Source organism: Lissotriton vulgaris, chromosome 6 (assembly GCF_964263255.1).
Source record: "Lissotriton vulgaris chromosome 6, aLisVul1.2, whole genome shotgun sequence".
NCBI classification, from domain to species: domain Eukaryota; kingdom Metazoa; phylum Chordata; class Amphibia; order Caudata; family Salamandridae; genus Lissotriton; species Lissotriton vulgaris.
In genome coordinates this window covers 568,109,794-568,130,510 of record NC_141694.1, presented here as the reverse complement: position 1 = coordinate 568,130,510, position 20,717 = coordinate 568,109,794, and the positions used below count along the sequence as shown (strand labels likewise).

General features: G+C 52.9%; 5 non-coding genes and 9 pseudogenes across 5 annotated transcripts; all 14 read right to left on the bottom strand.

The window, feature by feature from the left end:
• Positions 1-66: 66 nt before the first annotated feature.
• Positions 67-269, bottom strand: LOC147707633 (U2 spliceosomal RNA; annotated as a pseudogene).
• Positions 270-1,813: 1,544 nt separating this feature from the next.
• LOC147707632 (U2 spliceosomal RNA) lies at positions 1,814-1,969 on the bottom strand (annotated as a pseudogene).
• Positions 1,970-2,959: 990 nt separating this feature from the next.
• Positions 2,960-3,162, bottom strand: LOC147707631 (U2 spliceosomal RNA; annotated as a pseudogene).
• A 1,544-nt stretch (positions 3,163-4,706) lies between these two features.
• On the bottom strand, positions 4,707-4,862 carry LOC147707630 (U2 spliceosomal RNA; annotated as a pseudogene).
• Positions 4,863-5,872: 1,010 nt separating this feature from the next.
• Positions 5,873-6,078, bottom strand: LOC147707629 (U2 spliceosomal RNA; annotated as a pseudogene).
• Positions 6,079-7,517: 1,439 nt separating this feature from the next.
• Positions 7,518-7,708, bottom strand: LOC147707628 (U2 spliceosomal RNA). The gene has a single exon (XR_015297065.1). It is a non-coding gene; the product is annotated as a U2 spliceosomal RNA (small nuclear RNA).
• Positions 7,709-8,844: 1,136 nt separating this feature from the next.
• LOC147707627 (U2 spliceosomal RNA) lies at positions 8,845-9,050 on the bottom strand (annotated as a pseudogene).
• Positions 9,051-10,643: 1,593 nt separating this feature from the next.
• On the bottom strand, positions 10,644-10,851 carry LOC147707626 (U2 spliceosomal RNA; annotated as a pseudogene).
• A 1,641-nt stretch (positions 10,852-12,492) lies between these two features.
• Positions 12,493-12,683, bottom strand: LOC147707625 (U2 spliceosomal RNA). The gene has a single exon (XR_015297060.1). It is a non-coding gene; the product is annotated as a U2 spliceosomal RNA (small nuclear RNA).
• Positions 12,684-13,697: 1,014 nt separating this feature from the next.
• On the bottom strand, positions 13,698-13,888 carry LOC147707624 (U2 spliceosomal RNA). Its single transcript, XR_015297059.1, has one exon. It is a non-coding gene; the product is annotated as a U2 spliceosomal RNA (small nuclear RNA).
• Positions 13,889-14,890: 1,002 nt separating this feature from the next.
• Positions 14,891-15,096, bottom strand: LOC147707623 (U2 spliceosomal RNA; annotated as a pseudogene).
• A 1,605-nt stretch (positions 15,097-16,701) lies between these two features.
• LOC147707622 (U2 spliceosomal RNA) lies at positions 16,702-16,892 on the bottom strand. Its single transcript, XR_015297058.1, has one exon. It is a non-coding gene; the product is annotated as a U2 spliceosomal RNA (small nuclear RNA).
• Positions 16,893-17,878: 986 nt separating this feature from the next.
• LOC147707621 (U2 spliceosomal RNA) lies at positions 17,879-18,069 on the bottom strand. The gene has a single exon (XR_015297057.1). It is a non-coding gene; the product is annotated as a U2 spliceosomal RNA (small nuclear RNA).
• Positions 18,070-19,075: 1,006 nt separating this feature from the next.
• LOC147707620 (U2 spliceosomal RNA) lies at positions 19,076-19,250 on the bottom strand (annotated as a pseudogene).
• Positions 19,251-20,717: the final 1,467 nt, after the last annotated feature.

Below are 20,717 nucleotides of genomic sequence, written 5' to 3'. Positions count from 1 at the left end.
GTTTGGTAGTGAAGCGCTACTTTCGTTTTCTCGTCTATTTTTCAACAGCATTGTTTTCCCCGGGTGGGGAAGTGCACCATTCCTGGAGGTACTGCAATACCAGGTTGATGCGTGGAGTGGACAGAGCAAGCTCCTATTCCATCTCCCTGTTCCAAAAATCAATTTAATATATGGTCCCCAGATAGAGGACGTATCAGATATTAAACTGATAAGAACAGATTTTTTTTTCTTTTTTTGTCCTACCCGTCACACCCTCAGTCAGCAGGTCTGGCCAGTCTGCCACACCCGCCGGCCTCGCCCTTCACCCGAGCCGTCTCGCCTGGCCTACTTGCCCAGGAGGTACTAGGCATGGCTTATCTTTTCAGCCAACCCCGGTCTGTCCTGCTACTACCTCCACCCAGCAGCCAACCAGCCCAGCTGAAAGCGGGGAACCAATCCGCAGACAGCCATTAGCTGGTTGGCCTTGTGCCGGTCGAACCTAGGAGGGTTCGCCTGGACAGGGGGGCGACTTAGCCTTCCAGCCATGCCGTTCGGCCCTGTCGTTCCATCCAAGGTCATCAGCCCGGGTGTCAGCCCAAGCCGGTTGGCACAGCAGCCCAGTCTCGCCTGCTGACCTACGTAAAAAATCACCATTCAGCCGGCCTGCCAGTCAGTCCCCACTGGGGTTCCTGCCCGACAGTCCAGCATGCCAGGCTACTAAAAACGTTATGACATTGCTGTCATATGCATTATGACATTTCTGTCATATTTCGTCACGATTCCGTCAGATTCCGTTCCGAATCTCATTTCACCGTGTTGGGAAATGGTGGCAGAATTAACGCCTCCCGAAGAAATCTACCTTGGTCACCCGGACCGGGGTCTTCCCTCTCACCGTCGCTGGCCGCCCTTTCGCCTCTTTTACTGACTCCCGGCAAGAGCTCAGCATGTGCCGGTGGAAAGGAGGCCCCGGCCTCAGGCCTTCCCCCGGCTCCCAGAGTCCTCCTCGGCTGTCGCCTCATTAGGCGTCACTTTGCATACCCACGTTGTCCTCTTTCTAGTATTTGCATGCCCCTCCCCTTCCTGCGCACTGCTTCCAGCCGGCTGGCCGGAAAGCCTGGCAGCCAGGGGATGCTGGGAATCAGGCCAGGAAGCCCTGGACAGCTCCCTGACCGGAAGTGGCCGGACCCTCGCCCTCGCTTGCCTGGGACACTGCTCCCCTGCAGCCTGAGGCCTATAAATAAGGCTTGGCCGTTCGTGGCCGTTCGGGGACGGGCGGGGCGGGCAGAGAAGGAAAAGTACTCTGTATTTTTCTTCTTGCTCAGAGAAGCCAAGGGCAGTGCCCACTTCTCGGCCTGCCTGCCTGCCTGCCTGCCTGCCTGCCTGCCTGCTTCCCTCCCTCCCTGCTTCCCTCCCTCCCTGCTTCCCTCCCTCCCTGCTTCCCTCCCTCCCTCCCTCCCTCCATCCATCCTTGTGACTTGCTGAGAACCTTCCTCCATTCGTTCCCTAGTGAAATGGATCCAAAAACCAATGAAACTCTGCTGCTGCAAAAACAGTCTTTTTCCCACGTTTGTCTCTTTTCAAAGTGCAGCGTCTGGATGGAGAAGGGGAAAAAAACAAAGAAAAAAAAGTTGAAAAATAAATAAATAAATAACGCACGGCCGGGTGGCCGCAAAGTGGCAATTAAGTAAAATACATACATAATTAAGGCAAGACACAGTGACCACTTTGCTTTTATTCACAGGCAAACACAATAGCGCCACTTTACAGGGTTTGGTAGTGAAGCGCTACTTTCGTTTTCTCGTCTATTTTTCAACAGCATTGTTTTCCCCGGGTGGGGAAGTGCACCATTCCTGGAGGTACTGCAATACCAGGTTGATGCGTGGAGTGGACAGAGCAAGCTCCTATTCCATCTCCCTGTTCCAAAAATCAATTTAATATATGGTCCCCAGATAGACTACACTTGATCTTAGCCAAAAGGCCGAGAAGCGATAACCAGAATGGTGGCAGAATTAACGCCTCCCGAAGAAATCTACCTTGGTCACCCGGACCGGGGTCTTCCCTCTCACCGTCGCTGGCCGCCCTTTCGCCTCTTTTACTGACTCCCGGCAAGAGCTCAGCATGTGCCGGTGGAAAGGAGGCCCCGGCCTCAGGCCTTCCCCCGGCTCCCAGAGTCCTCCTCGGCTGTCGCCTCATTAGGCGTCACTTTGCATACCCACGTTGTCCTCTTTCTAGTATTTGCATGCCCCTCCCCTTCCTGCGCACTGCTTCCAGCCGGCTGGCCGGAAAGCCTGGCAGCCAGGGGATGCTGGGAATCAGGCCAGGAAGCCCTGGACAGCTCCCTGACCGGAAGTGGCCGGACCCTCGCCCTCGCTTGCCTGGGACACTGCTCCCCTGCAGCCTGAGGCCTATAAATAAGGCTTGGCCGTTCGTGGCCGTTCGGGGACGGGCGGGGCGGGCAGAGAAGGAAAAGTACTCTGTATTTTTCTTCTTGCTCAGAGAAGCCAAGGGCAGTGCCCACTTCTCGGCCTGCCTGCCTGCCTGCCTGCCTGCCTGCCTGCTTCCCTCCCTCCCTGCTTCCCTCCCTCCCTGCTTCCCTCCCTCCCTCCATCCATCCTTGTGACTTGCTGAGAACCTTCCTCCATTCGTTCCCCAGTGAAATGGATCCAAAAACCAATGAAACTCTGCTGCTGCAAAAACAGTCTTTTTCCCACGTTTGTCTCTTTTCAAAGTGCAGCGTCTGGATGGAGAAGGGGAAAAAAACAAAGAAAAAAAAGTTGAAAAATAAATAAATAAATAACGCACGGCCGGGTGGCCGCAAAGTGGCAATTAAGTAAAATACATACATAATTAAGGCAAGACACAGTGACCACTTTGCTTTTATTCACAGGCAAACACAATAGCGCCACTTTACAGGGTTTGGTAGTGAAGCGCTACTTTCGTTTTCTCGTCTATTTTTCAACAGCATTGTTTTCCCCGGGTGGGGAAGTGCACCATTCCTGGAGGTACTGCAATACCAGGTTGATGCGTGGAGTGGACAGAGCAAGCTCCTATTCCATCTCCCTGTTCCAAAAATCAATTTAATATATGGTCCCCAGATAGAGGACGTATCAGATATTAAACTGATAAGAACAGATTTTTTTTTCTTTTTTTGTCCTACCCGTCACACCCTCAGTCAGCAGGTCTGGCCAGTCTGCCACACCCGCCGGCCTCGCCCTTCACCCGAGCCGTCTCGCCTGGCCTACTTGCCCAGGAGGTACTAGGCATGGCTTATCTTTTCAGCCAACCCCGGTCTGTCCTGCTACTACCTCCACCCAGCAGCCAACCAGCCCAGCTGAAAGCGGGGAACCAATCCGCAGACAGCCATTAGCTGGTTGGCCTTGTGCCGGTCGAACCTAGGAGGGTTCGCCTGGACAGGGGGGCGACTTAGCCTTCCAGCCATGCCGTTCGGCCCTGTCGTTCCATCCAAGGTCATCAGCCCGGGTGTCAGCCCAAGCCGGTTGGCACAGCAGCCCAGTCTCGCCTGCTGACCTACGTAAAAAATCACCATTCAGCCGGCCTGCCAGTCAGTCCCCACTGGGGTTCCTGCCCGACAGTCCAGCATGCCAGGCTACTAAAAACGTTATGACATTGCTGTCATATGCATTATGACATTTCTGTCATATTTCGTCACGATTCCGTCAGATTCCGTTCCGAATCTCATTTCACCGTGTTGGGAAATGGTGGCAGAATTAACGCCTCCCGAAGAAATCTACCTTGGTCACCCGGACCGGGGTCTTCCCTCTCACCGTCGCTGGCCGCCCTTTCGCCTCTTTTACTGACTCCCGGCAAGAGCTCAGCATGTGCCGGTGGAAAGGAGGCCCCGGCCTCAGGCCTTCCCCCGGCTCCCAGAGTCCTCCTCGGCTGTCGCCTCATTAGGCGTCACTTTGCATACCCACGTTGTCCTCTTTCTAGTATTTGCATGCCCCTCCCCTTCCTGCGCACTGCTTCCAGCCGGCTGGCCGGAAAGCCTGGCAGCCAGGGGATGCTGGGAATCAGGCCAGGAAGCCCTGGACAGCTCCCTGACCGGAAGTGGCCGGACCCTCGCCCTCGCTTGCCTGGGACACTGCTCCCCTGCAGCCTGAGGCCTATAAATAAGGCTTGGCCGTTCGTGGCCGTTCGGGGACGGGCGGGGCGGGCAGAGAAGGAAAAGTACTCTGTATTTTTCTTCTTGCTCAGAGAAGCCAAGGGCAGTGCCCACTTCTCGGCCTGCCTGCCTGCCTGCCTGCCTGCCTGCCTGCCTGCTTCCCTCCCTCCCTGCTTCCCTCCCTCCCTGCTTCCCTCCCTCCCTGCTTCCCTCCCTCCCTCCCTCCCTCCATCCATCCTTGTGACTTGCTGAGAACCTTCCTCCATTCGTTCCCTAGTGAAATGGATCCAAAAACCAATGAAACTCTGCTGCTGCAAAAACAGTCTTTTTCCCACGTTTGTCTCTTTTCAAAGTGCAGCGTCTGGATGGAGAAGGGGAAAAAAACAAAGAAAAAAAAGTTGAAAAATAAATAAATAAATAACGCACGGCCGGGTGGCCGCAAAGTGGCAATTAAGTAAAATACATACATAATTAAGGCAAGACACAGTGACCACTTTGCTTTTATTCACAGGCAAACACAATAGCGCCACTTTACAGGGTTTGGTAGTGAAGCGCTACTTTCGTTTTCTCGTCTATTTTTCAACAGCATTGTTTTCCCCGGGTGGGGAAGTGCACCATTCCTGGAGGTACTGCAATACCAGGTTGATGCGTGGAGTGGACAGAGCAAGCTCCTATTCCATCTCCCTGTTCCAAAAATCAATTTAATATATGGTCCCCAGATAGACTACACTTGATCTTAGCCAAAAGGCCGAGAAGCGATAACCAGAATGGTGGCAGAATTAACGCCTCCCGAAGAAATCTACCTTGGTCACCCGGACCGGGGTCTTCCCTCTCACCGTCGCTGGCCGCCCTTTCGCCTCTTTTACTGACTCCCGGCAAGAGCTCAGCATGTGCCGGTGGAAAGGAGGCCCCGGCCTCAGGCCTTCCCCCGGCTCCCAGAGTCCTCCTCGGCTGTCGCCTCATTAGGCGTCACTTTGCATACCCACGTTGTCCTCTTTCTAGTATTTGCATGCCCCTCCCCTTCCTGCGCACTGCTTCCAGCCGGCTGGCCGGAAAGCCTGGCAGCCAGGGGATGCTGGGAATCAGGCCAGGAAGCCCTGGACAGCTCCCTGACCGGAAGTGGCCGGACCCTCGCCCTCGCTTGCCTGGGACACTGCTCCCCTGCAGCCTGAGGCCTATAAATAAGGCTTGGCCGTTCGTGGCCGTTCGGGGACGGGCGGGGCGGGCAGAGAAGGAAAAGTACTCTGTATTTTTCTTCTTGCTCAGAGAAGCCAAGGGCAGTGCCCACTTCTCGGCCTGCCTGCCTGCCTGCCTGCCTGCCTGCCTGCCTGCCTGCTTCCCTCCCTCCCTGCTTCCCTCCCTCCCTGCTTCCCTCCCTCCCTCCCTCCCTCCCTCCATCCATCCTTGTGACTTGCTGAGAACCTTCCTCCATTCGTTCCCCAGTGAAATGGATCCAAAAACCAATGAAACTCTGCTGCTGCAAAAACAGTCTTTTTCCCACGTTTGTCTCTTTTCAAAGTGCAGCGTCTGGATGGAGAAGGGGAAAAAAACAAAGAAAAAAAAGTTGAAAAATAAATAAATAAATAACGCACGGCCGGGTGGCCGCAAAGTGGCAATTAAGTAAAATACATACATAATTAAGGCAAGACACAGTGACCACTTTGCTTTTATTCACAGGCAAACACAATAGCGCCACTTTACAGGGTTTGGTAGTGAAGCGCTACTTTCGTTTTCTCGTCTATTTTTCAACAGCATTGTTTTCCCCGGGTGGGGAAGTGCACCATTCCTGGAGGTACTGCAATACCAGGTTGATGCGTGGAGTGGACAGAGCAAGCTCCTATTCCATCTCCCTGTTCCAAAAATCAATTTAATATATGGTCCCCAGATAGAGGACGTATCAGATATTAAACTGATAAGAACAGATTTTTTTTTTTTTTTTTTTTTTCCTACCCGTCACACCCTCAGTCAGCAGGTCTGGCCAGTCTGCCACACCCGCCGGCCTCGCCCTTCACCCGAGCCGTCTCGCCTGGCCTACTTGCCCAGGGGGTACTAGGCATGGCTTATCTTTTCAGCCAACCCCGGTCTGTCCTGCTACTACCTCCACCCAGCAGCCAACCAGCCCAGCTGAAAGCGGGGAACCAATCCGCAGACAGTCTCGCCTGCTGACCTACGTAAAAAATCGCCATTCAGCCGGCCTGCCAGTCAGTCCCCACTGGGGTTCCTGCCCGACAGTCCAGCATGCCAGGCTACTAAAAACGTTATGACATTTCTGTCATATTTCGTCACGATTCCGTCACTTTCCGTTCCGAATCTCGTTTCACCGTATTGGGAATATCATTGACCCACAAAGTCCAATGAAAACATCCCAACTGACCGCCCTCCCCTAGGGCCGAGAAGCGATAACCAGAATGGTGGCAGAATTAACGCCTCCCGAAGAAATCTACCTTGGTCACCCGGACCGGGGTCTTCCCTCTCACCGTCGCTGGCCGCCCTTTCGCCTCTTTTACTGACTCCCGGCAAGAGCTCAGCATGTGCCGGTGGAAAGGAGGCCCCGGCCTCAGGCCTTCCCCCGGCTCCCAGAGTCCTCCTCGGCTGTCGCCTCATTAGGCGTCACTTTGCATACCCACGTTGTCCTCTTTCTAGTATTTGCATGCCCCTCCCCTTCCTGCGCACTGCTTCCAGCCGGCTGGCCGGAAAGCCTGGCAGCCAGGGGATGCTGGGAATCAGGCCAGGAAGCCCTGGACAGCTCCCTGACCGGAAGTGGCCGGACCCTCGCCCTCGCTTGCCTGGGACACTGCTCCCCTGCAGCCTGAGGCCTATAAATAAGGCTTGGCCGTTCGTGGCCGTTCGGGGACGGGCGGGGCGGGCAGAGAAGGAAAAGTACTCTGTATTTTTCTTCTTGCTCAGAGAAGCCAAGGGCAGTGCCCACTTCTCGGCCTGCCTGCCTGCCTGCCTGCCTGCCTGCCTGCTTCCCTCCCTCCCTGCTTCCCTCCCTCCCTGCTTCCCTCCCTCCCTGCTTCCCTCCCTCCCTCCCTCCCTCCATCCATCCTTGTGACTTGCTGAGAACCTTCCTCCATTCGTTCCCCAGTGAAATGGATCCAAAAACCAATGAAACTCTGCTGCTGCAAAAACAGTCTTTTTCCCACGTTTGTCTCTTTTCAAAGTGCAGCGTCTGGATGGAGAAGGGGAAAAAAACAAAGAAAAAAAAGTTGAAAAATAAATAAATAAATAACGCACGGCCGGGTGGCCGCAAAGTGGCAATTAAGTAAAATACATACATAATTAAGGCAAGACACAGTGACCACTTTGCTTTTATTCACAGGCAAACACAATAGCGCCACTTTACAGGGTTTGGTAGTGAAGCGCTACTTTCGTTTTCTCGTCTATTTTTCAACAGCATTGTTTTCCCCGGGTGGGGAAGAGCACCATTCCTGGAGGTACTGCAATACCAGGTTGATGCGTGGAGTGGACAGAGCAAGCTCCTATTCCATCTCCCTGTTCCAAAAATCAATTTAATATATGGTCCCCAGATAGAGGACGTATCAGATATTAAACTGATAAGAACAGATACTACACTTGATCTTAGCCAAAAGGCCGAGAAGCGATAACCAGAATGGTGGCAGAATTAACGCCTCCCGAAGAAATCTACCTTGGTCACCCGGACCGGGGTCTTCCCTCTCACCGTCGCTGGCCGCCCTTTCGCCTTTCGACTACACTTGATCTTAGCCAAAAGGCCGAGAAGCGATAACCAGAATGGTGGCAGAATTAACGCCTCCCGAAGAAATCTACCTTGGTCACCCGGACCGGGGTCTTCCCTCTCACCGTCGCTGGCCGCCCTTTCGCCTCTTTTACTGACTCCCGGCAAGAGCTCAGCATGTGCCGGTGGAAAGGAGGCCCCGGCCTCAGGCCTTCCCCCGGCTCCCAGAGTCCTCCTCGGCTGTCGCCTCATTAGGCGTCACTTTGCATACCCACGTTGTCCTCTTTCTAGTATTTGCATGCCCCTCCCCTTCCTGCGCACTGCTTCCAGCCGGCTGGCCGGAAAGCCTGGCAGCCAGGGGATGCTGGGAATCAGGCCAGGAAGCCCTGGACAGCTCCCTGGCCGGACCCTCGCCCTCGCTTGCCTGGGACACTGCTCCCCTGCAGCCTGAGGCCTATAAATAAGGCTTGGCCGTTCGTGGCCGTTCGGGGACGGGCGGGGCGGGCAGAGAAGGAAAAGTACTCTGTATTTTTCTTCTTGCTCAGAGAAGCCAAGGGCAGTGCCCACTTCTCGGCCTGCCTGCCTGCCTGCCTGCCTGCCTGCCTGCCTGCTTCCCTCCCTCCCTGCTTCCCTCCCTCCCTGCTTCCCTCCCTCCCTCCCTCCCTCCCTCCATCCATCCTTGTGACTTGCTGAGAACCTTCCTCCATTCGTTCCCCAGTGAAATGGATCCAAAAACCAATGAAACTCTGCTGCTGCAAAAACAGTCTTTTTCCCACGTTTGTCTCTTTTCAAAGTGCAGCGTCTGGATGGAGAAGGGGAAAAAAACAAAGAAAAAAAAGTTGAAAAATAAATAAATAAATAACGCACGGCCGGGTGGCCGCAAAGTGGCAATTAAGTAAAATACATACATAATTAAGGCAAGACACAGTGACCACTTTGCTTTTATTCACAGGCAAACACAATAGCGCCACTTTACAGGGTTTGGTAGTGAAGCGCTACTTTCGTTTTCTCGTCTATTTTTCAACAGCATTGTTTTCCCCGGGTGGGGAAGTGCACCATTCCTGGAGGTACTGCAATACCAGGTTGATGCGTGGAGTGGACAGAGCAAGCTCCTATTCCATCTCCCTGTTCCAAAAATCAATTTAATATATGGTCCCCAGATAGAGGACGTATCAGATATTAAACTGATAAGAACAGATTTTTTTTTTTTTTTTTTTTTTCCTACCCGTCACACCCTCAGTCAGCAGGTCTGGCCAGTCTGCCACACCCGCCGGCCTCGCCCTTCACCCGAGCCGTCTCGCCTGGCCTACTTGCCCAGGGGGTACTAGGCATGGCTTATCTTTTCAGCCAACCCCGGTCTGTCCTGCTACTACCTCCACCCAGCAGCCAACCAGCCCAGCTGAAAGCGGGGAACCAATCCGCAGACAGCCATTAGCTGGTTGGCCTTGTGCCGGTCGGACCTAGGAGGGTTCACCTGGACAGGGGGGCGACTTAGCCTTCCAGCCATGCCGTTCGGCCCTGTCGTTCCATCCAAGGTCATCAGCCCAGGTGTCAGCCCAAGCCGGTTGGCACAGCAGCCCAGTCTCGCCTGCTGACCTACGTAAAAAATCGCCATTCAGCCGGCCTGCCAGTCAGTCCCCACTGGGGTTCCTGCCCGACAGTCCAGCATGCCAGGCTACTAAAAACGTTATGACATTTCTGTCATATTTCGTCACGATTCCGTCACTTTCCGTTCCGAATCTCGTTTCACCGTATTGGGAATATCATTGACCCACAAAGTCCAATGAAAACATCCCAACTGACCGCCCTCCCCTAGGGCCGAGAAGCGATAACCAGAATGGTGGCAGAATTAACGCCTCCCGAAGAAATCTACCTTGGTCACCCGGACCGGGGTCTTCCCTCTCACCGTCGCTGGCCGCCCTTTCGCCTCTTTTACTGACTCCCGGCAAGAGCTCAGCATGTGCCGGTGGAAAGGAGGCCCCGGCCTCAGGCCTTCCCCCGGCTCCCAGAGTCCTCCTCGGCTGTCGCCTCATTAGGCGTCACTTTGCATACCCACGTTGTCCTCTTTCTAGTATTTGCATGCCCCTCCCCTTCCTGCGCACTGCTTCCAGCCGGCTGGCCGGAAAGCCTGGCAGCCAGGGGATGCTGGGAATCAGGCCAGGAAGCCCTGGACAGCTCCCTGACCGGAAGTGGCCGGACCCTCGCCCTCGCTTGCCTGGGACACTGCTCCCCTGCAGCCTGAGGCCTATAAATAAGGCTTGGCCGTTCGTGGCCGTTCGGGGACGGGCGGGGCGGGCAGAGAAGGAAAAGTACTCTGTATTTTTCTTCTTGCTCAGAGAAGCCAAGGGCAGTGCCCACTTCTCGGCCTGCCTGCCTGCCTGCCTGCCTGCCTGCCTGCTTCCCTCCCTCCCTGCTTCCCTCCCTCCCTGCTTCCCTCCCTCCCTGCTTCCCTCCCTCCCTCCCTCCCTCCATCCATCCTTGTGACTTGCTGAGAACCTTCCTCCATTCGTTCCCCAGTGAAATGGATCCAAAAACCAATGAAACTCTGCTGCTGCAAAAACAGTCTTTTTCCCACGTTTGTCTCTTTTCAAAGTGCAGCGTCTGGATGGAGAAGGGGAAAAAAACAAAGAAAAAAAAGTTGAAAAATAAATAAATAAATAACGCACGGCCGGGTGGCCGCAAAGTGGCAATTAAGTAAAATACATACATAATTAAGGCAAGACACAGTGACCACTTTGCTTTTATTCACAGGCAAACACAATAGCGCCACTTTACAGGGTTTGGTAGTGAAGCGCTACTTTCGTTTTCTCGTCTATTTTTCAACAGCATTGTTTTCCCCGGGTGGGGAAGAGCACCATTCCTGGAGGTACTGCAATACCAGGTTGATGCGTGGAGTGGACAGAGCAAGCTCCTATTCCATCTCCCTGTTCCAAAAATCAATTTAATATATGGTCCCCAGATAGAGGACGTATCAGATATTAAACTGATAAGAACAGATTTTTTTTTTTTTTTTTTTTTTGTCCTACCCGTCACACCCTCAGTCAGCAGGTCTGGCCAGTCTGCCACACCCGCCGGCCTCGCCCTTCACCCGAGCCGTCTCGCCTGGCCTACTTGCCCAGGGGGTACTAGGCATGGCTTATCTTTTCAGCCAACCCCGGTCTGTCCTGCTACTACCTCCACCCAGCAGCCAACCAGCCCAGCTGAAAGCGGGGAACCAATCCGCAGACAGCCATTAGCTGGTTGGCCTTGTGCCGGTCGGACCTAGGAGGGTTCGCCTGGACAGGGGGGCGACTTAGCCTTCCAGCCATGCCGTTCGGCCCTGTCGTTCCATCCAAGGTCATCAGCCCGGGTGTCAGCCCAAGCCGGTTGGCACAGCAGCCCAGTCTCGCCTGCTGACCTACGTAAAAAATCACCATTCAGCCGGCCTGCCAGTCAGTCCCCACTGGGGTTCCTGCCCGACAGTCCAGCATGCCAGGCTACTAAAAACGTTATGACATTGCTGTCATATGCATTATGACATTTCTGTCATATTTCGTCACGATTCCGTCAGATTCCGTTCCGAATCTCATTTCACCGTGTTGGGAATATCATTGACCCACGAAGTTCAATGAAAACATCCCAACTGACCGCCCTCCCCTAGGGGAGGCAAGTGGTACTACACTTGATCTTAGCCAAAAGGCCGAGAAGCGATAACCAGAATGGTGGCAGAATTAACGCCTCCCGAAGAAATCTACCTTGGTCACCCGGACCGGGGTCTTCCCTCTCACCGTCGCTGGCCGCCCTTTCGCCTCTTTTACTGACTCCCGGCAAGAGCTCAGCATGTGCCGGTGGAAAGGAGGCCCCGGCCTCAGGCCTTCCCCCGGCTCCCAGAGTCCTCCTCGGCTGTCGCCTCATTAGGCGTCACTTTGCATACCCACGTTGTCCTCTTTCTAGTATTTGCATGCCCCTCCCCTTCCTGCGCACTGCTTCCAGCCGGCTGGCCGGAAAGCCTGGCAGCCAGGGGATGCTGGGAATCAGGCCAGGAAGCCCTGGACAGCTCCCTGACCGGAAGTGGCCGGACCCTCGCCCTCGCTTGCCTGGGACACTGCTCCCCTGCAGCCTGAGGCCTATAAATAAGGCTTGGCCGTTCGTGGCCGTTCGGGGACGGGCGGGGCGGGCAGAGAAGGAAAAGTACTCTGTATTTTTCTTCTTGCTCAGAGAAGCCAAGGGCAGTGCCCACTTCTCGGCCTGCCTGCCTGCCTGCCTGCCTGCCTGCCTGCTTCCCTCCCTCCCTGCTTCCCTCCCTCCCTGCTTCCCTCCCTCCCTCCCTCCCTCCCTCCATCCATCCTTGTGACTTGCTGAGAACCTTCCTCCATTCGTTCCCCAGTGAAATGGATCCAAAAACCAATGAAACTCTGCTGCTGCAAAAACAGTCTTTTTCCCACGTTTGTCTCTTTTCAAAGTGCAGCGTCTGGATGGAGAAGGGGAAAAAAACAAAGAAAAAAAAGTTGAAAAATAAATAAATAAATAACGCACGGCCGGGTGGCCGCAAAGTGGCAATTAAGTAAAATACATACATAATTAAGGCAAGACACAGTGACCACTTTGCTTTTATTCACAGGCAAACACAATAGCGCCACTTTACAGGGTTTGGTAGTGAAGCGCTACTTTCGTTTTCTCGTCTATTTTTCAACAGCATTGTTTTCCCCGGGTGGGGAAGTGCACCATTCCTGGAGGTACTGCAATACCAGGTTGATGCGTGGAGTGGACAGAGCAAGCTCCTATTCCATCTCCCTGTTCCAAAAATCAATTTAATATATGGTCCCCAGATAGAGGACGTATCAGATATTAAACTGATAAGAACAGATACTACACTTGATCTTAGCCAAAAGGCCGAGAAGCGATAACCAGAATGGTGGCAGAATTAACGCCTCCCGAAGAAATCTACCTTGGTCACCCGGACCGGGGTCTTCCCTCTCACCGTCGCTGGCCGCCCTTTCGCCTCTTTTACTGACTCCCGGCAAGAGCTCAGCATGTGCCGGTGGAAAGGAGGCCCCGGCCTCAGGCCTTCCCCCGGCTCCCAGAGTCCTCCTCGGCTGTCGCCTCATTAGGCGTCACTTTGCATACCCACGTTGTCCTCTTTCTAGTATTTGCATGCCCCTCCCCTTCCTGCGCACTGCTTCCAGCCGGCTGGCCGGAAAGCCTGGCAGCCAGGGGATGCTGGGAATCAGGCCAGGAAGCCCTGGACAGCTCCCTGACCGGAAGTGGCCGGACCCTCGCCCTCGCTTGCCTGGGACACTGCTCCCCTGCAGCCTGAGGCCTATAAATAAGGCTTGGCCGTTCGTGGCCGTTCGGGGACGGGCGGGGCGGGCAGAGAAGGAAAAGTACTCTGTATTTTTCTTCTTGCTCAGAGAAGCCAAGGGCAGTGCCCACTTCTCGGCCTGCCTGCCTGCCTGCCTGCCTGCCTGCCTGCTTCCCTCCCTCCCTGCTTCCCTCCCTCCCTGCTTCCCTCCCTCCCTGCTTCCCTCCCTCCCTCCCTCCCTCCATCCATCCTTGTGACTTGCTGAGAACCTTCCTCCATTCGTTCCCCAGTGAAATGGATCCAAAAACCAATGAAACTCTGCTGCTGCAAAAACAGTCTTTTTCCCACGTTTGTCTCTTTTCAAAGTGCAGCGTCTGGATGGAGAAGGGGAAAAAAACAAAGAAAAAAAAGTTGAAAAATAAATAAATAAATAACGCACGGCCGGGTGGCCGCAAAGTGGCAATTAAGTAAAATACATACATAATTAAGGCAAGACACAGTGACCACTTTGCTTTTATTCACAGGCAAACACAATAGCGCCACTTTACAGGGTTTGGTAGTGAAGCGCTACTTTCGTTTTCTCGTCTATTTTTCAACAGCATTGTTTTCCCCGGGTGGGGAAGTGCACCATTCCTGGAGGTACTGCAATACCAGGTTGATGCGTGGAGTGGACAGAGCAAGCTCCTATTCCATCTCCCTGTTCCAAAAATCAATTTAATATATGGTCCCCAGATAGAGGACGTATCAGATATTAAACTGATAAGAACAGATACTACACTTGATCTTAGCCAAAAGGCCGAGAAGCGATAACCAGAATGGTGGCAGAATTAACGCCTCCCGAAGAAATCTACCTTGGTCACCCGGACCGGGGTCTTCCCTCTCACCGTCGCTGGCCGCCCTTTCGCCTCTTTTACTGACTCCCGGCAAGAGCTCAGCATGTGCCGGTGGAAAGGAGGCCCCGGCCTCAGGCCTTCCCCCGGCTCCCAGAGTCCTCCTCGGCTGTCGCCTCATTAGGCGTCACTTTGCATACCCACGTTGTCCTCTTTCTAGTATTTGCATGCCCCTCCCCTTCCTGCGCACTGCTTCCAGCCGGCTGGCCGGAAAGCCTGGCAGCCAGGGGATGCTGGGAATCAGGCCAGGAAGCCCTGGACAGCTCCCTGACCGGAAGTGGCCGGACCCTCGCCCTCGCTTGCCTGGGACACTGCTCCCCTGCAGCCTGAGGCCTATAAATAAGGCTTGGCCGTTCGTGGCCGTTCGGGGACGGGCGGGGCGGGCAGAGAAGGAAAAGTACTCTGTATTTTTCTTCTTGCTCAGAGAAGCCAAGGGCAGTGCCCACTTCTCGGCCTGCCTGCCTGCCTGCCTGCCTGCCTGCCTGCTTCCCTCCCTCCCTGCTTCCCTCCCTCCCTGCTTCCCTCCCTCCCTCCCTCCCTCCCTCCATCCATCCTTGTGACTTGCTGAGAACCTTCCTCCATTCGTTCCCCAGTGAAATGGATCCAAAAACCAATGAAACTCTGCTGCTGCAAAAACAGTCTTTTTCCCACGTTTGTCTCTTTTCAAAGTGCAGCGTCTGGATGGAGAAGGGGAAAAAAACAAAGAAAAAAAAGTTGAAAAATAAATAAATAAATAACGCACGGCCGGGTGGCCGCAAAGTGGCAATTAAGTAAAATACATACATAATTAAGGCAAGACACAGTGACCACTTTGCTTTTATTCACAGGCAAACACAATAGCGCCACTTTACAGGGTTTGGTAGTGAAGCGCTACTTTCGTTTTCTCGTCTATTTTTCAACAGCATTGTTTTCCCCGGGTGGGGAAGTGCACCATTCCTGGAGGTACTGCAATACCAGGTTGATGCGTGGAGTGGACAGAGCAAGCTCCTATTCCATCTCCCTGTTCCAAAAATCAATTTAATATATGGTCCCCAGATAGAGGACGTATCAGATATTAAACTGATGAGAACAGATTTTTTTTTTTTTTTTTTTTTTCCTACCCGTCACACCCTCAGTCAGCAGGTCTGGCCAGTCTGCCACACCCGCCGGCCTCGCCCTTCACCCGAGCCGTCTCGCCTGGCCTACTTGCCCAGGGGGTACTAGGCATGGCTTATCTTTTCAGCCAACCCCGGTCTGTCCTGCTACTACCTCCACCCAGCAGCCAACCAGCCCAGCTGAAAGCGGGGAACCAATCCGCAGACAGCCATTAGCTGGTTGGCCTTGTGCCGGTCGGACCTAGGAGGGTTCACCTGGACAGGGGGGCGACTTAGCCTTCCAGCCATGCCGTTCGGCCCTGTCGTTCCATCCAAGGTCATCAGCCCAGGTGTCAGCCCAAGCCGGTTGGCACAGCAGCCCAGTCTCGCCTGCTGACCTACGTAAAAAATCGCCATTCAGCCGGCCTGCCAGTCAGTCCCCACTGGGGTTCCTGCCCGACAGTCCAGCATGCCAGGCTACTAAAAACGTTATGACATTTCTGTCATATTTCGTCACGATTCCGTCACTTTCCGTTCCGAATCTCGTTTCACCGTATTGGGAATATCATTGACCCACAAAGTCCAATGAAAACATCCCAACTGACCGCCCTCCCCTAGGGCCGAGAAGCGATAACCAGAATGGTGGCAGAATTAACGCCTCCCGAAGAAATCTACCTTGGTCACCCGGACCGGGGTCTTCCCTCTCACCGTCGCTGGCCGCCCTTTCGCCTCTTTTACTGACTCCCGGCAAGAGCTCAGCATGTGCCGGTGGAAAGGAGGCCCCGGCCTCAGGCCTTCCCCCGGCTCCCAGAGTCCTCCTCGGCTGTCGCCTCATTAGGCGTCACTTTGCATACCCACGTTGTCCTCTTTCTAGTATTTGCATGCCCCTCCCCTTCCTGCGCACTGCTTCCAGCCGGCTGGCCGGAAAGCCTGGCAGCCAGGGGATGCTGGGAATCAGGCCAGGAAGCCCTGGACAGCTCCCTGACCGGAAGTGGCCGGACCCTCGCCCTCGCTTGCCTGGGACACTGCTCCCCTGCAGCCTGAGGCCTATAAATAAGGCTTGGCCGTTCGTGGCCGTTCGGGGACGGGCGGGGCGGGCAGAGAAGGAAAAGTACTCTGTATTTTTCTTCTTGCTCAGAGAAGCCAAGGGCAGTGCCCACTTCTCGGCCTGCCTGCCTGCCTGCCTGCCTGCCTGCTTCCCTCCCTCCCTGCTTCCCTCCCTCCCTGCTTCCCTCCCTCCCTGCTTCCCTCCCTCCCTGCTTCCCTCCCTCCCTCCCTCCCTCCATCCATCCTTGTGACTTGCTGAGAACCTTCCTCCATTCGTTCCCCAGTGAAATGGATCCAAAAACCAATGAAACTCTGCTGCTGCAAAAACAGTCTTTTTCCCACGTTTGTCTCTTTTCAAAGTGCAGCGTCTGGATGGAGAAGGGGAAAAAAACAAAGAAAAAAAAGTTGAAAAATAAATAAATAAATAACGCACGGCCGGGTGGCCGCAAAGTGGCAATTAAGTAAAATACATACATAATTAAGGCAAGACACAGTGACCACTTTGCTTTTATTCACAGGCAAACACAATAGCGCCACTTTACAGGGTTTGGTAGTGAAGCGCTACTTTCGTTTTCTCGTCTATTTTTCAACAGCATTGTTTTCCCCGGGTGGGGAAGTGCACCATTCCTGGAGGTACTGCAATACCAGGTTGATGCGTGGAGTGGACAGAGCAAGCTCCTATTCCATCTCCCTGTTCCAAAAATCAATTTAATATATGGTCCCCAGATAGAGGACGTATCAGATATTAAACTGATAAGAACAGATACTACACTTGATCTTAGCCAAAAGGCCGAGAAGCGATAACCAGAATGGTGGCAGAATTAACGCCTCCCGAAGAAATCTACCTTCGGGGTCTTCCCTCTCACCGTCGCTGGCCGCCCTTTCGCCTCTTTTACTGACTCCCGGCAAGAGCTCAGCATGTGCCGGTGGAAAGGAGGCCCCGGCCTCAGGCCTTCCCCCGGCTCCCAGAGTCCTCCTCGGCTGTCGCCTCATTAGGCGTCACTTTGCATACCCACGTTGTCCTCTTTCTAGTATTTGCATGCCCCTCCCCTTCCTGCGCACTGCTTCCAGCCGGCTGGCCGGAAAGCCTGGCAGCCAGGGGATGCTGGGAATCAGGCCAGGAAGCCCTGGACAGCTCCCTGACCGGAAGTGGCCGGACCCTCGCCCTCGCTTGCCTGGGACACTGCTCCCCTGCAGCCTGAGGCCTATAAATAAGGCTTGGCCGTTCGTGGCCGTTCGGGGACGGGCGGGGCGGGCAGAGAAGGAAAAGTACTCTGTATTTTTCTTCTTGCTCAGAGAAGCCAAGGGCAGTGCCCACTTCTCGGCCTGCCTGCCTGCCTGCCTGCCTGCCTGCCTGCTTCCCTCCCTCCCTGCTTCCCTCCCTCCCTGCTTCCCTCCCTCCCTCCCTCCCTCCATCCATCCTTGTGACTTGCTGAGAACCTTCCTCCATTCGTTCCCCAGTGAAATGGATCCAAAAACCAATGAAACTCTGCTGCTGCAAAAACAGTCTTTTTCCCACGTTTGTCTCTTTTCAAAGTGCAGCGTCTGGATGGAGAAGGGGAAAAAAACAAAGAAAAAAAAGTTGAAAAATAAATAAATAAATAACGCACGGCCGGGTGGCCGCAAAGTGGCAATTAAGTAAAATACATACATAATTAAGGCAAGACACAGTGACCACTTTGCTTTTATTCACAGGCAAACACAATAGCGCCACTTTACAGGGTTTGGTAGTGAAGCGCTACTTTCGTTTTCTCGTCTATTTTTCAACAGCATTGTTTTCCCCGGGTGGGGAAGTGCACCATTCCTGGAGGTACTGCAATACCAGGTTGATGCGTGGAGTGGACAGAGCAAGCTCCTATTCCATCTCCCTGTTCCAAAAATCAATTTAATATATGGTCCCCAGATAGAGGACGTATCAGATATTAAACTGATAAGAACAGATACTACACTTGATCTTAGCCAAAAGGCCGAGAAGCGATAACCAGAATGGTGGCAGAATTAACGCCTCCCGAAGAAATCTACCTTGGTCACCCGGACCGGGGTCTTCCCTCTCACCGTCGCTGGCCGCCCTTTCGCCTCTTTTACTGACTCCCGGCAAGAGCTCAGCATGTGCCGGTGGAAAGGAGGCCCCGGCCTCAGGCCTTCCCCCGGCTCCCAGAGTCCTCCTCGGCTGTCGCCTCATTAGGCGTCACTTTGCATACCCACGTTGTCCTCTTTCTAGTATTTGCATGCCCCTCCCCTTCCTGCGCACTGCTTCCAGCCGGCTGGCCGGAAAGCCTGGCAGCCAGGGGATGCTGGGAATCAGGCCAGGAAGCCCTGGACAGCTCCCTGACCGGAAGTGGCCGGACCCTCGCCCTCGCTTGCCTGGGACACTGCTCCCCTGCAGCCTGAGGCCTATAAATAAGGCTTGGCCGTTCGTGGCCGTTCGGGGACGGGCGGGGCGGGCAGAGAAGGAAAAGTACTCTGTATTTTTCTTCTTGCTCAGAGAAGCCAAGGGCAGTGCCCACTTCTCGGCCTGCCTGCCTGCCTGCCTGCCTGCTTCCCTCCCTCCCTGCTTCCCTCCCTCCCTGCTTCCCTCCCTCCCTGCTTCCCTCCCTCCCTCCCTCCCTCCATCCATCCTTGTGACTTGCTGAGAACCTTCCTCCATTCGTTCCCCAGTGAAATGGATCCAAAAACCAATGAAACTCTGCTGCTGCAAAAACAGTCTTTTTCCCACGTTTGTCTCTTTTCAAAGTGCAGCGTCTGGATGGAGAAGGGGAAAAAAACAAAGAAAAAAAAGTTGAAAAATAAATAAATAAATAACGCACGGCCGGGTGGCCGCAAAGTGGCAATTAAGTAAAATACATACATAATTAAGGCAAGACACAGTGACCACTTTGCTTTTATTCACAGGCAAACACAATAGCGCCACTTTACAGGGTTTGGTAGTGAAGCGCTACTTTCGTTTTCTCGTCTATTTTTCAACAGCATTGTTTTCCCCGGGTGGGGAAGTGCACCATTCCTGGAGGTACTGCAATACCAGGTTGATGCGTGGAGTGGACAGAGCAAGCTCCTATTCCATCTCCCTGTTCCAAAAATCAATTTAATATATGGTCCCCAGATAGAGGACGTATCAGATATTAAACTGATAAGAACAGATTTTTTTTTTTTGTAAAAATATACTTTATTTATAAAATTGTAAGGCACATATACATGTTAACCAATCCCATAGGGTGGTGTACATTATAACCTGAGTAGGGGGTGCACGCAGGCACCTGCCTACCGGTTTTCCATCAAGATTTTACTCATAATGCTCTCACTTCTATGTTGAAGTGATGCTGTTTCTAAGTGACCCATTCTGCCCATTTTTTCTGTTTCCATTTTTTCTCTGCTATTTCTTTTCCTTGTCTTTTAATATCAACATAGTAGAAAAGCATAATCTTGTCAAGACACATGTGAATTACATCATTTACATCTAACTCTTTATGTTTGAATAGTAGCAAGTTTCTTGCAATCCATAAGCTTTCTTTAGCACAACTTAGTATTTTCCAGAGAGTTCTGTCTTTATTTTTGGACAGTGAGCTCTCTATGCCATACAGTACTATTTCATAGTTTATATTTCTTAGCGTGGTTATTTCCGTGATAAAAACATTTATTTTATTCCAAAACTTTCTGGCAAAATGACAGTTCCATAGGAAGTGTATGGTGGTTTCTTCTCCTGGGCAGTCTGGTCTCGGGCATTTTGTCGAATTTGCGAGCCCTCTTCTGTGCTGGAAGGTCTTTACTGGTAGAGCGTTGGACACTGCCAACCATGAGAGGTCTTTTTGTGAGTTCGTAATGTCTGTATGGTTTGCTTTCTCCCAAACCAGATTAGAGAGTTTTTCCGTTAGGTTGTTGACCATCTCCATCTTTTCCAACTGCTGCAGTTCTTTTTTCAGCAATGTTCTGGCTTCTAGGCAGTCATTGTCCACCTCCAGGAGTTTCAGCATCTTTAGGAAGGGTTCAAGGCAGGCATAGAGTTTGTGGGGAAAAAAGGCAACCGGTATAGCATTGTCTCTCTGTAGGATTTTGAATTTGTAGAAAATGTCTCCAGCTCCATACCGTACATAGTTGGCTGCGATATTTCTGCCTTCTCGTATTGCTTTGAGGCAGAGGCAAAGATAGTTCGAAAAAATGTATAGATACAGATTTAGCATGTTTTTTCCCCCATTTCTAGGGTGTTTGAAGACCATAGTTCTTTTAACCTTCTCCATTTTGGAGTTCCAAAAGAAGGTAAAAAGGCTTTTTTGTAGTTGTCTCAGCGTGGTTTTATCCGGTGGGTATATTACTGCAAAGAAAAGTATTAGTGGTAAAATGACAGCTTTAATGACCATTATTTTTCCTGTCATGGATAGAGTTCTTGTTTTCCATAAACCTAACTTCTGGTTGATCTTGCTTTGGATGGGGGGCCAATTGTCTTTTCCTTCTGGGTCTTGTGAGAAGGTTATCCCCAGGATTTTTGTCGGTTGTTTTGTAACTTTTACTTCCAGTTTTGCTAGGTTGTTCCAGTTGCCTATTGTGAGGCATGTGCTTTTTTCTGTGTTCAATACCAGCCCTGATGCTTGCGCAAAGAAGTGTGTATGAAGGAGCACTCTTTTGACAGAGGGTG